The sequence below is a fragment of the Syngnathus floridae genome, chromosome 1, assembly GCF_059516105.1.
Source record: "Syngnathus floridae isolate MCC-2025c chromosome 1, RoL_Sflo_1.0, whole genome shotgun sequence".
NCBI classification, from domain to species: Eukaryota; Metazoa; Chordata; class Actinopteri; order Syngnathiformes; family Syngnathidae; genus Syngnathus; species Syngnathus floridae.
In genome coordinates, this window is record NC_142413.1 from 16,887,124 (window position 1) to 16,901,554 (window position 14,431).

General features: G+C 38.9%; 1 long non-coding RNA gene across 1 annotated transcript in view; it reads right to left on the minus strand.

Moving 5' to 3' along the window:
- Positions 1 to 5,423: 5,423 nt before the first annotated feature.
- LOC148404324 (uncharacterized) overlaps positions 5,424 to 14,431 on the minus strand; it is a 30,038-nt gene continuing 21,030 nt past the window's right edge. Inside the window, exons 2-3 of the long non-coding RNA XR_015860196.1 lie at positions 8,227 to 8,513; positions 5,424 to 6,227 (exon numbers count right to left, since the gene is read on the minus strand). This is a non-coding gene — a long non-coding RNA (uncharacterized LOC148404324). The remainder of the gene's footprint in view (positions 6,228 to 8,226; positions 8,514 to 14,431) is intronic.

Sequence of the window (14,431 nt, forward strand, 5' to 3'; positions counted from 1 at the left end):
TATGAACTGAATAATTATTTAAAAATAATCGCAGTTATTTCGTGTAGCGCTGCAAGAACACACTCCTTTCATATGTAGAGATTCTCTACGTTCAAACATATGAGAAAATAAAGTGAAAGTGATCTTTGCAGAACTCTAAAGTAAGGGAGGCAACATAACACAATTAATTTTAAAACACGATGTCACCATCCCTTTTTACAATGCCTTTTAAAGATCCTTTTTTAACACCTATTTTGCATGTCGATTTTCTATACAAACAACACTCCAACACATTGGGGAGATCAAGTCTTCACCTTTGGAGATAACATCAGCCCAGGCCCATAAGTGAGGCGGGCAATGCATTTGTAAAGAGGAAGGCTAGGACACAAGATGTTGAGTTTCACTCGAGACACTCTCCTCTTCCACGGGCGTGCGTAAAAGCCATGCCCGAGCCCCATCCACCGTCCCCGGACAGCCACCCAGTCGAGCGCCGGCCCCCGACTCCGTAGAATAGGACCGGGCGTGCGTAAAAGCCATAATAGTTTTTCAAACCTTCTGTGTCACTCCAAATCATTAAATCCTTCAAACTCTTCGTCCTCCGTGTCACTTACAAACAAAGCCGCTAATAATGCCGGTAGTACGTGGGGCCCTTCGTTATCTTCGTCATCCCGTGATCGAATCTTTGTCCTTTATGTAAACAACCGCCGCGCCGTGCCGCTGATGTCACTTGAAATTCAAATTACAGTAATCCCTTGCTACATCGCGGTTCGTTTATCGCAGTTTCACTTTTTTTTTTTAAATTTTAAAAATTTGTGAAAAAATTCACATATGTATAAGTCACTCCTCAGTATAAGTCGCCCCCCCACCCAAACTATGAAAAAAAACACGACTTATCGTCCGAAAAATACGGTACTATCCTTCCACAGGCGTCCACTGTTTGTTTTCAAATATCAATCAATTCAACCTGACCAGGATGTGTGGTGTTGAAAATGGATGAACAAATGTTTATAAAACACTCCAACACAGTGCTATTTGTTAAGTTAGCACATGGCGATTCTTATCAAAAAGCAAAGCTTCTTGCATGTTGGAAATACTTGCATCATTCCCTTTTGTTTGGTTTGGTTTAGTTTGACAGTTAACCTCAACTGAGAGTGGCAATATACAAATTGAAGCCTCTTTTCTTTTATAATTGTTCACTGCTTCGTGATGTGAAGTGAGTTGCCACCATACAGTGCTGGTGTCACTTATTCCTCAAAGCAAAAAAAACATTGCCAGAACAATGGGTTGTTTTTGGATAAATTTGAAAGTCACTTGTATCTCTCGGCCCAGCTGTATTGCACCACTGGCCCAATCAAATCTACAACATCTGAATGAGAGACACCGCCATGCACCACTTTGATACCAATGCACTTTGTTGAAAATTGTTTGTAATAATCAGAAATGTTTTGCTGTATAGTAATTAGGTCAAAATGCACAAAGCACATGAATTGTCCTATTAATGGCTTTCCAAGGCAGCATTATTCTAGCCAATCAACGCTGACTTGCAAGAATATCAATTGAACAATGGCAAGCAACAAGCATGGTGGAATGAAAAGAAAGACACAACAAGGGAAAATCAATACAGCAATTACGTGTGCAGATAATGGACATCAAGGTGTTATTTGGAGTGACTGAGAAGAAGAAGTGACATAAAGCCAATTCGAATAGACCATGCATTTCATTGTCTCATCCAGTATATGTGACATGGATTTATTGTCACTATTGGGCTCAAGGCAACATTTTTGTTGGTGGCTTTTCTTTGTATTTATTTATTTGGTTCACAATGGAATAAGCATTGGGTAGCATTTTCTTGTCCTCTGGCCTGTTCCCATTGCTTTTCAAGAAAAAAAGTCATGAGTCATGTAAGTATTTCTCAGAGAAAAAAAAAAGTTTTTCTCAGAGACAAACACAAATACACACATATAGGAATCAAGTTAGATTTTTTAGTAGAATGTAGTGTGTGGGGTCTATGGACCCCCCCCACAACCCCCCCTACACACACACACACACACACACACACAGTGGATGGATGGATGGATGGATGGATGGATGGATGGATGGATGGATGGATGGATGGATGGATGGATGGATGGATGGATGGATGGATGGAAAATTCAGCTCCCGAGAGAGAAAACTTCAGTCCTTGTTTCAGATTCATGCATTTAGGTTCTTGTAGGAATTTTTACATGCACTTGTCAAAATTATCACTTCACGGCTGCATATTTTTTATTTTCAAAAATAAAAGCCAAATATTGTCATTAGCCTGATTTAAACTTCGAATCTGAGAACATTGAAAGTAACAAATGTTGCAATTACTTGGGCAGACAAAAGCAAAATTGGAAATGGAAGAAAAACACAAGAGTAGGCACACACGCATGCGCACACACAGGCGCACACACACACACACACACACACGCACACGCACACACACACACACACATACCCATGCACACACACATACCCATGCACTTATCGTCAAGCTGCTAGACTACTTTCTTTAGATATATTCTTTCACTGATTCTTCAAGAGGTATTTGGTCAGAATGTTTGCCATTTGATGTGATTTCACCTCATAAGAAATACATCTTTCATAAATCTGACCTGCAGGCGCTGAAGTGATGGAAATTGTTATTCATAATAACGTATTTAATGAGAATTAGTGATAGTACTTTTTGGGTGAAATATTTTTTTTAATGCTGTTAATAAATGCATTTGTTTTCAAGAAGCTTTTTTTTTTTTTTGAATATCCATGCTTTATTACCTACTAAAGGCCAAAACCTTTTATACAATGACCTTTACATGCCGTTAATATTACTTCACACAAAAACTACATCCATCTGCTCCTGGTTCGGTCCCCCGGTCAAAATTTAGAACCCAATTCGGCCCGCAAGTCGAAAAGATTGCCCACCCCTGGTCTAGTGTCTACCTGCAGCAGTCAGGGCACCTCTTGTCAGGCTTCACAGGTGAATCAGAAATGTGGATTTGATAACTAGGGGGGGTTTGGAGAGTACCCATTTGACAAGCATGACAGGCTCTGACAGCCTTCATTGGACAATGATTAATGACTGACACCCCTGTTGCATATTTTATACGGATTGCAAATTCAACAATCAGTGAAAAAATGACTCTCTTTTGCCTGTAATTGGAAGCGGAAAGTACCACATGAAACAAGAACATAATCACATTTTTTTCCTGCTGAAACAAAGTGAGAGAAGCAACGAGTGAAAGTAAATCGAAAATGACCACCGGCATATCGTTCTAATTTGTTGTAACAAAGTGGCATTTAGCAATGATTCCGGGATGTGGGCAGAGTCAGAGTTTATGCCTTGAATTAAAAAGTCACCCCCTGTGCTGGCTTACGCGCTTCTTCAGCCCATGTCAGTATGTCCTGAAAGTTTAATGTTAGTTGGAGAAAGTAAAATGACTTTTCTTTTGACAAGGCTTGACATTGAATAGGTGCTCCAGGTGCTCCTTTCAAACAGCTGGCCACCCATTTCAATGAGTATGCGTGACAATATTAGTAGGCACTTGTGGTTGTCACTGAGTGTTTTGACTTGAAACCACAAGTTTAATGTAACTTCTCAAGTACATTCAGTGCAAATGCGATACCAAAGAAATTTGACTAATTGCTAAAGAAACAGTTTTCAACAGCCTTTATTCAAAACCACAGGACTTTCCACCTTTGTTTCAGTCCAATACAGTAAAAAGTGAGTAAGAAGAGTCAACACTTAAGTATATTTAAGAGTCTAGCCTTGAGACAGTTTTTTGTCTTCGCTGTATCTGTTTGTGGCATAGCCTATGAGAATGTACGGTATTAAGAAGATCATATACGTAATACCATTGGACCTTCAAACTCAATTTATTTTTCCAATATATCCAACAGTCAATCATCAGGGTCAGTCAACAATTAGTAAAAGTAATGGCAGTTGAATTCAAGAGCTCTTTGAGAGCTCTGTTGTTTTTTGTTGCTTTTGTCATTTTTTTGATTTTGGCATGTTTGCTTTTTTGTCCTTCCTGTGGAGCTTTTGTGGACTTTTCCATCATTTTAGCCATGACATTACTTGAAGAAACGAGATATTGTGCTTGATTTTTTTTAAATTTTGTTTTAGTTGTTTATTTGACAGGGACGGTCTCCATCAAGAAACATTTCTGTAGATGCACCAGAATTAGCCAAAGGGCTACTTTTCATCTGCAGTTCCTGAGGCAAGGTGTGTGAAGTGTCTTAACCAAGGACACAACGATGCACGATTCGGACAGAGTTGGGTTCGAAACGCCGATCCTGCGGTTTCTGAACAACCCAACAACTCTACTGCCTGAGCCACGGCTGCCACACTAATGGTGGTTGCGGCCTCTCGGCAGCATGTGTGTGGCAGCACTGATCTTGATGGCAGAAATGTCGGCGCTAATTGACTGTTGGCACTTGACACCCATGGGGCGTTTGTCTTTTTTTGCACCTGTTTTCGGCAGCACTTTTCACAAGCCTGTTTTGTACAACAAATATGTCCACGCTATTAGAAAGTCTGCATTGGTGCAGTTGTATGGTATTGTACTGGATTTACTATAAAGGCATATCACTTAAGGTACCATATATGTAATACTTAAATGCTATTCCAGGCACGGCATTACTAAACCTGAGTATCCACTTCTTGTCATTTGTGCAAAACTTTAGAATATGTCAAGGATTACAATATGTCAAGGCACCTGGGAGTGTAAGTATGTGCTTTGTGTTCATTTAAACACATCCAGACCTCATGCTGAGTAAGTGAATTTATGAGTAAATTATGATGAGATCAGAATTACTTGTGTGTTTTTGTTGGGTGAAGTGCTGTGACATTTCTGGTATGTAAACTGAGTGTCATGGTTCAATAAAGGTTGTGAAATACTGGAATAGACAACTTGGTAAACATGTCAAGTAATTTGAAACAGAACAGATAAACATTTTCACACTTCATTAATCGGCTAATAAGGTAACAAATGAAGCACCACTTAAATACTAAATGAACAAATGACACTGTAAATATAGTTTATTGTAGAGGGTGGTTTTGTAATCAGTTCTAGATGAAACCGGCGACTTGCTGGGGGAGAAAAGGGTGTGCTATGACTTATATATCTGGGAAACGTGAACAAACAGTCCTTTCCAGGTGGTTTGAGTGATTGCCTAATCCCCTGTAGCGGGATGATTGCAGACCAAGGTCAGTTGGAAGGCTCGCTCTGATTGAGTGCTGTCTATGGTCGGAGACTCTCTCAAGCCTCTGATGCCATTAGATGGACAGAGATTCACTCAGAGAGTTTTTTTTAACACTTGAACCAATCCTGTCCAAATGGAATGACTGCACTGATGTACCAGCTCTCATCCAGACATGCTGACAGAATCAACAACAGCAACAAACAACAATCGAACTTGGAGAACAATAACAGTCAGAGGTCAAAATCGGGCAGATATTTAAATAGTCGGAAGAAGTGCATTGCATTGGGCCACTCTGAACATAATTCTTACTTTGTGTCAAAGGTTTTTGACTTTCTTTAAAATACTTTTAATATAATTCTACACAGAAATCTCCAGTTACATCGGCATTGTTTTACACAAAATATTTTAGACCTATTAGACGCTAATTTTACTGTTATGCATTCATGTGCATTTTGTTTGTGGAGTAAAAAAACATAAATTCCTTGGATGAAATTGGATCTCTCCCCTGCTGCTATTGTCACGACCCGTCCCTGGTTGTTTTATATGTAGGTTGTCATGGTTTCTGTCCGCGTCTGTGTACTCGCCCCTCCCCTCCTGTGTCACCTCACAATCATTGTAATCTCAGTCACCTACCTCTTGTTACCTGTCTTGTATTTAAGTCCTGTCTGTGTGTCACCCCCTGCCGGATCATTGTCATTGCCACTTTGTCTTTTGGTTCACGCCTCTGTTCAGTTTCCGTTGTTGGTTTTGTTAGTGAGTCATGTCAGTTTCCCGAGTCTGTTAGTTTGTTTTCTCCAATAAACCCTGGTCCAAGCTGCACTTGGTCGCCCTGCTCCATCCGTTCCGTGACAGCTATATACATTGAGATACACTTGACAATATCAAACTTAACTGTTTTGTAGAAAAGAAGAAAAAAAAAACATTTGTATGGACATCTGTGTGACAGATTCTTGGCAGCATGCTTGTGTGCAACCACGTCCCTTAAGCTGACGCCTTGGACCCAGTGGGAGAAGGAAGACTTCCTAAAAAGAACAACATGGCATATCTCAGCAGCTTTCAAAGACGATGTTATGAGATTTACTCAACGAGAGGAGTAGGTGTGGGAATCTGTTCGAGGGGAAGGAGATTTCTATATTTCAAAATCTTCTGAAATGTCAGGCAAATACGGTTCTCAAGAGGTAATATATTTGCATGATAATACTGCTGTGAATCAGGTTTTATAATAAAGTCATGATATTAGTTTATCTAAAAAAAAAAGAAGCTTATTAAGAACCTTAGCTTTTACTTTTAATACATTACACACAGATTATGGTGTCAACATTCCTATTTAAAAAAAAAAGGGGTGGGGTAGGAAAAAGGAAGAGATCGAGTTGTGCTGGCAATGAGGCGATGAGGCAGAAGCTTTGGATAAAAGTTCTCATCTTTGATAAAATGTTATTATTCCTGTGGTTTTTCCTCACAACAATCCACAGTAACTGTGCTCAAGTCGGAGGAAGAAGACAGTGAAAGTTTCCACTATACTGGGCTATCAAACTCATTTTTGTTGCGGGCCACATCGTAGTTAAGATTTCCATCGTAGGGCCATTAATACTACCTTATCACAAACACACAACGGAATACAGCATTAAAAAGTTCAACAATTTTCTAATTTGTTTTGAAAGTGGGTTTTAAAAAAATGTTGCAATATCTCACTGTTATTAAAAGGGAAGACAATTTACAATTTTGGTATTTTAACAAGAAACATTGAGTTGACACACAAGTTGCCTCAAGGGGCCTTGAGTTTGACACAGAAATAGAAGCTAGTGATGTGCATTCCAGTTCTAAAGATTAAGTTCACTTAAAATATTGTTTTTCCGATATCTTAGCATAGAGTAGGTGATGCTAATGAGCTCGCTAATGGACAACAGACTGCCGTTCACTAACTCAACGGGACCTAGGAACTGGTAGATAATCGTTACCAAACCGGACAACGACAGATTGGACCCAGCTCGCACTCTGAGCCACCCAGAAGCGCTCAGTGGACCTCTGGCACAGCTGGAAACAAGGACGAGGAGTTTGTGGCTAAGCGTCGGATTTGAGTCATCTGGCACAAGGTACGTTTATTTAATTTTGCATTTTGAGTCACCTAGTTTTTGGTCTCCATGTTCCCGAGCATCGAAACAGGCCTGCAACATAAGGTTAGTCAACTTGGCAATTGCCCGGCCGGCCGGCTTTATTGTCTGTGTACGATTTTGTGTTGTATGCCTCAATTTTCCCTCTAAATCAAAAAGAGTGTTGTTTCAGTTAATATTTATTATTTTATTTAATAAAAGGTGGATGTTATTGACTTGTATACCTGGTGCCAAGCGGTGAGTATGTGCCTCATTTTTAACATCTAAATTACAGTGCAGAGATGCCCAAATATTATTATTAAGTACATGTTGAAAGAACCCAGAGCCCACTCATTTAAATCGTGAGTAAAAAGGTCTACACTCCTACAAAATACCAACGGAGCAGTTCTCCCAATTTCTTTGTATACCTGGTGTACAATGACAATAAAGCTATTCTATTCTACTTGAGCATCTGCAAGAAATTGGCATCCCATGACATACACCTTGGTGTGTTGTTTGACCCACAACTTTCTCTGCGATTTAATCATTCTTCTGACCTTAATTTGAACAAAAATATATTTTGTTGGAACTGTGACAGAGCCTAGTCCGTAGAAATTGAGACTGAGATTGTATTGTATTAGGGCTACAATTTGGAAATGGTGTTTCAGAATGAAAACATGTTTACATTTCATTAGGCATGCTTATTTTTCATCCTTTTGGAATCTTAAGCCATACATGGTAACACCCGCTCCATTACTGACTTTTGGGCTAGTGAGATTTAAAGAAGCCTGCAGAATTGGTTCCAGCCCAGTGTACACTCCACATCATTTAATGTATTCCAGTCTATTACCATTTTTTTTTCTTTGACACCTCATTTTTTTCCACCAATATATGAAGGGGTCATTCCATAACAGACACCTCTCTTCCATACCGTAGTCACATCTCTGTTGCTGTTTCAGTGTTGTGTCACAGCTGAGAACCTGCATTTCAAAAGATATATTCGCTGACAGAGACATCCCATCACTCCTGCAGCTGAGGCTGACGCAGGAAACGCAACACTGTAAAGGTGCAGTAGCCTTGTCACTTTCATCTTAGGTAATTGATCACATCAGACAGCAGCTGATGTGTGCGAGTCAATTGCAAGGGGCAGAGGATGCTGCTTATTCAGATAAAAGCTTGCCCTGTATCCCAGTCATTTTTGCTGATGCACAGGAACCCCTATAAACAAAAACAACCAACAGGCGGAACGGTTACAATGAATAAACATGAACTAAACATGTAACATGTTTTAATGCTTTAAAGATATCATACCACATTGCGTAAGAGTCTCCCATTTTATTGTGCATATATTAAAAAAATAAATATATGTAAAAAAGGCTTCTACTTTGGGACTTGGCATTCAAGGGTTTCATGATTCATTAGAAGCTCTGCAGACCGGTTAGATGGAAGCATCTGTTATCTGATTCCAGTCCTTATGTCATCAATTTCACAAATAAACACAAACAACAGGTGCTATTGCAGCCACCAGTAATTTAGCATCCAATCCAATACATTACCTTGAAGTAATCTGCATCATGAGTAGACTGAAAGAAATTTTGTATTTCTGTGGCGGTGAATGGAAATAAACATTCTGCTTTTGAGGAAAAAAAGCTGTGATGTGCTTCTTGACTGTAACTCAGAAAAAGAATCAATCCATGCATCATTTGTTATTTTCAACATTAATTAGCAATTAAAAAAAAAGATTTTTTTTTTTTAAAGCTAACACAAAATATGATTTTTTTTTTAGGCTTAGACCAAAAATACAACATAATAAAATGGGCTACTGGACTGAATTTGCATAAAGAGTAGGCAAAGCTAGCACAAAATATTATTTTTATTTTTTTTTATTTTATAAAGCTTAGACCAAAAATACAAAATAATAAAATGGGCTATCAGACTGAATTTGACTTTAATATATGAATTGTTGAATGTGCTGGACTTTGAAGTTTGCAAATGAGCATGAGTGATGATGCCATACATTATGAGACACAAATTCCTGACACATTTATCTTTTACACTTAATTCAAGAGCTTTCCAAAACCCATTAAAAACAGTATGTCAGTCATTCTACACTTGATAGTATTCTCATTTACAAACATGTATTTTAATTCCACAACCATCATGTCCGTCCCTCAAGCAGCTGGTCTCAGATATATTATTTTCCATTGGCCATGACTTGCCTGCAGCTAGTCTCAAACCTATGACCTCACGGCTAAGTTCAAGCAAGATGACCTTTTGCTGTCGCAGGCTTCAATAATGTGTTGAAGACAACACTTGTCATGGATGCAACCTTCCTTGATCCAGCCTGCAAGAAATATCTATAATTTTTATCTTTTTGGAGGTGCAACCTCCACCAATGGCTTAGAATTCTGAAAATCTTTCTGCAAAGTCAGTGAGGATGTTGCCAACTGCCTGTAGGTGTACATACTTGTGTCTAATGTGTGGGATGTCATCACGACCATGCACTCGCTCTTTAATGCAGTTCTCCCAGTCCACTGTGATCCCGTACTGTTTATGATTTTATGTCCACTGAAATGTGAATGTTATAATTATGTGGACTCCAGAATGACTCCAACTGAAGCAAGATTGTGAGTGGTTGGAAGAAATTCTCAGCAGCATTCTGCCCTTGAAAAGTTTCTGCCCTTAGTTTCCTGTTGCGAAAAGACGTCATGATTATCAGAGGCAATGAACTTGACATTTGTCCCCTTGACTTGGGGGAAATAATGGAAGTGATGGCACATGTGGAGGTCTCCTGTGGACATAACCACACCATCCTCTAAAACTACCAAATTATTATCAGAACACACAACGGGGACCCTCTGGTCATTTCTGCTCAAATGGAAAGCTCAACCATTTTGACACAAGAAAAGTGTGGCAGATGTCTATGTCTAATCTCTGGGAATTCATCAATGATAAATTTTTTTTATTGAGAAAACATGTTGAAAATATCAACGAGTATTAGAACAAATTATGGACTTATATGAGTTTCAACTTCAATTACTTTTTGGGCTTATTGTATGAGAGCTGTGGCAACATTTCTAAATATCACATTGTTATCTGTCATGGTGTTGTCTTTATTATACATGAGATACTGATAGTCTCCAATGTTTAAGGACTATGCAGTTTACAATAAAAAAAAAACAGATGTGGAAGCTGATCTACAAACCACACCTAGCAAGGATTGTAAATGAAACGTAAAGCCGAAATGTGGTCGTAATCACCCGGGAGGGAGGGGAGTGGGCCTTTGATGCACCCGGGTCGTTCTGGAAAGTCAATATATTTTCCTGAAATTACCGATGGCCACCATGCCCCTGTTCTTATCGCTCAACACCCACTTACAACCCATGCAATCTGTCAACATGAGAACTTCAGGCCCTTAATAAATTTTCTTGGATATTCAAATTTCTGTATTCACTCCAATCTACCATCAACATTGTTGTATAATCAAATCTTGATCTAAATGACCATTGGAAAAAAAAAAAATAATTGTATGAGAAATATAATTCTCATACACTGTATTTCTAACATTTCATGCTCCACTACTTAATGATAAGACTTACTGTTCATACCCCACAAAAATACCCCAAATTATATCATTAGAAAAAGCTAGTGCCCTTCTATGAAATATGTGCTTTAAAACATTAATTAAACATAATAGCGGTTATTCAGGCAAAAGTTATATTTTGATGAATGTCTTTGTTCCTATATTTATTAGTTTTTATTGTGTGCTCAGAATGCAAGATGACGTGTCCACACGTTTTCCTTCATGCTACATAGATTTCATGATATATGTTGAATGTACCCTCTTAGCGATTATTGCACAACAGCTGTATCGTGATATTGCCAGTTTTGAGTGCAAAATGTTGAATTTTATTATTTTGATATCTGTCACACTACCCTATGTTGTATGTAATATAATTTTCAAATCTGTACATATTGTTCTCTCATATATATAGCCATAATCCCAGAAACAGCATTGGAAAGCAAACATCAGATATTCCCACCACAGACATAGAGACAGATTGAGGAATACTTCTGGGGACCAGGGCAGACTCTGTGTCAACCCGGGTAGTCGCTGAGGAATATTCACTCGCATTTAGCCGCATGGTTGATGGCACAAAGCTCTGCTGTCACACATGCCCCCTGACCTGACCTGTAGAATTGTGACCAACATTGCTGACAAGGAACATGTAACTACTGATTTGAACAGCCAGCCAAATCATTTAAGGTCTAAAATCACACAAAATCAGTTGGGTTCTGACTATAATGTAGGGGAAAACTGGTAAAGTTAGATGTCTTATAGACTTTAGCTTCAGTCTGATTTCAACTTTGATGTCTTGCATTGAAGATCCTCACTAGTCAATCATTCTAATGCAACACAGTCCTAAGGCAGGGGTGTCAAACTCATTTTTTCGCGGGCCGCATTGTAGTCATAGTTTCTTTCGGAGGGCCATTATGACTGTCAACCCAAATAAATGTATGAAAAGCTCATATTATTGACAGTATAAGCTACAAAACAAACCGACAAATAACTCATTTTCAAATCAGACTAATAAAAACTGGTCAAATTTTAAAACAAAAGATATTTTTAAAAGTGAAGACAATTTGCAATTCTAGTAATGACACAAATTTGATGCACAATTTGTCTTCGCGGGCCACATAAAATGATGTGGCGGGCCGTATCTGGCCCCCGGGCCTTGAGTTTGACACCTGTGTCCTAAGGGTAATCCACTACGGTGAGCAATATTCAGTGTTGGTTTGAGTGGCTATGGACAAAAAATTCTCATAGGTCTGTCGTCCTTTAGAGGAGCAAATATTTGAATCCCTTCACAAATAGTAAAAAATAAGCTATTGATTTTGTGCTGTTTCGTTTCCCCTTCACTTTCTTATTCCCCTCCGGTATTGTCATTCCATAGTCCAACTGAAGGTCAGCATTGGTTACCTTGTCACTGCCACAGAGACACGCAGTAGAAATACCGCAAGTAATGGTTTTGAAAGGAAAAGGTCTTGCAAGAAGGAAAGCTATTAGCTATTATAATTGGCTGAGCATTACCTTTTCTCTCACAGCATGCCACAAGTATTCAAACCGTCTATATGTCCACAATATGTATATACATTTCATCCAAAAGTATTCAAACAGTAATTGACCATTTCCTTTAGTTTTAATTAAAGACTGAAAGCAACGATAGGATTATGTCGTACTGCTCAAATTGTATTTTTGGGGTGAAATCTAATAGGCAGTGACAGAGACAAGCCTCAGCATACAGATTGATGAGACAAAGATGTGAAGTGATGGAAAGAACTGCTTATGATCTAAAACAAACACGATCATCTGTGAAACATTGTAATGTCATACAGTGGAACACCAGAAGTCAACCACCTCGGAACTCAACATATTCGGTTTTCAACACAAAATGTTGGGAAATGTTAGTCCTGGTTCTCAGACAAAGCTTTGGAAAACAACCCGACTCGCGCGGCTATTGTAAACTAAAATATACGTAGTCCGTCCCACCTGCCGCTAGTCGGCTTTGTAGAAGATGTTTCCTGGCAGGTTGCTGCACTGTACAAGAGAACAAACATGGCTCCAAAGAAGACGCAGGAGAAAAGCAGAAGAGAAAAGGTGGTGATAACAACAATAGAGCAGAAAAAGGTGATCACAGGCTATGTATGAAACGGCGTTCGTGTGACAGACTTGGCAATGGAATTGTGCCGAAATTGACCATAAGTTCATTTTTGAGGAATAGAGAGGCGATAAAAACTGCCAGTGTTGCTAAGGCGGTTACAAGGTGTTACCGGCCAGGTCCCAGTGGGAAAAAACTAAGGAACCAAAAGACAGACAAAACAATGTTTGTCCTTTTTCTAGGACTGGCTTTTTCAATTCAGATGTACTGTAAATACCTGGAAATATAAGCTCAATTGTGTGATGTTCATTAATGACAAACCCATGAGGAAAAAGGAACAAAGGGATTTGTATTCACTGTTCAGAGGCTTTGTTTTTGACAGAAAATATTTTCTCAATAAAATCATCGCACAAAACTGAATTACAGCAAAGCATAGCCTTGGCCACTGTTACTTCTGAAAACATGTCACATCTTATTGCATCATTACATTTACATAAACATTCTTTGACACAACACAGAAACCAGACAAATGCCTTTCTTCATGTCTCTCTGTGTAGGTTCCTGTACAATAGAGGGAACATCAAATAAGAGCATACATAGGTTTAGCTCTAAACATATTGTAAGTCACATCTTACACAAGAGTGTAATTACAAACCCAGTTCCGATGCGGTTGGATCACTGTGCGAGACACACATTTTTTTTCCACGTTTTCAAAAGCCTTTTCAACCTACATTCATTTGCTTACACAAAGTATTTAATGGTGAAGCTTATAACTGTTATTGTTCTCACCAGTCCAAATATTCACTCTATTTAAATTTGATGCCTGCAACATCTTCCAAGAAAGACGGACCAGGGGCACATAAGACCTGGAGAGTTGAGGAATGCTCAAAAGACCTTACGTATTCAATTGATTGTAGGTTAAAAAAGATTTCCACATCATGGTATTTTGTTCTCATTTTCATTTTACACAACGTCCCAAATTCCCAATTCAAGTCAAATGTTGGAATTGGTCAAGTGTTGTTCAATGTAAACTTTCTTCGCCCACACCTCAGTGTGATGACAAGAAAAACATATCCTGCACCTTCATCATCGCATGGATATGTTCCAAGCTCATTGTTTTTGAAGTCGTATATCTATATCAATGAATTTCAGTACATGTTTAAATCTGCAGCAACATCCATCTGCTTCGTGACATGCCTCCTCGAGGTAAGCACGCTTCCGTACTAATTCCAACGCAAAAGCCTTTTTTGCATATTTCTCCCTCTTGTTTACGGTTTGCTGAGCAGGTCACTTTTCCTGCTTGCTTGAACAGCTGCTTCAGTGATGACCCCACCCCCTCACTTCCTTTCTTAACAGGGGTTGAAAGACGACTCGTGTGCTGCACCCTGTCATGTTCATTTTTGCTTGTGAGGCCTTCTGGTGACCTCATGCACACGTTACTGAGGCCATATGAATAATTTATCTATTGAATTTAGC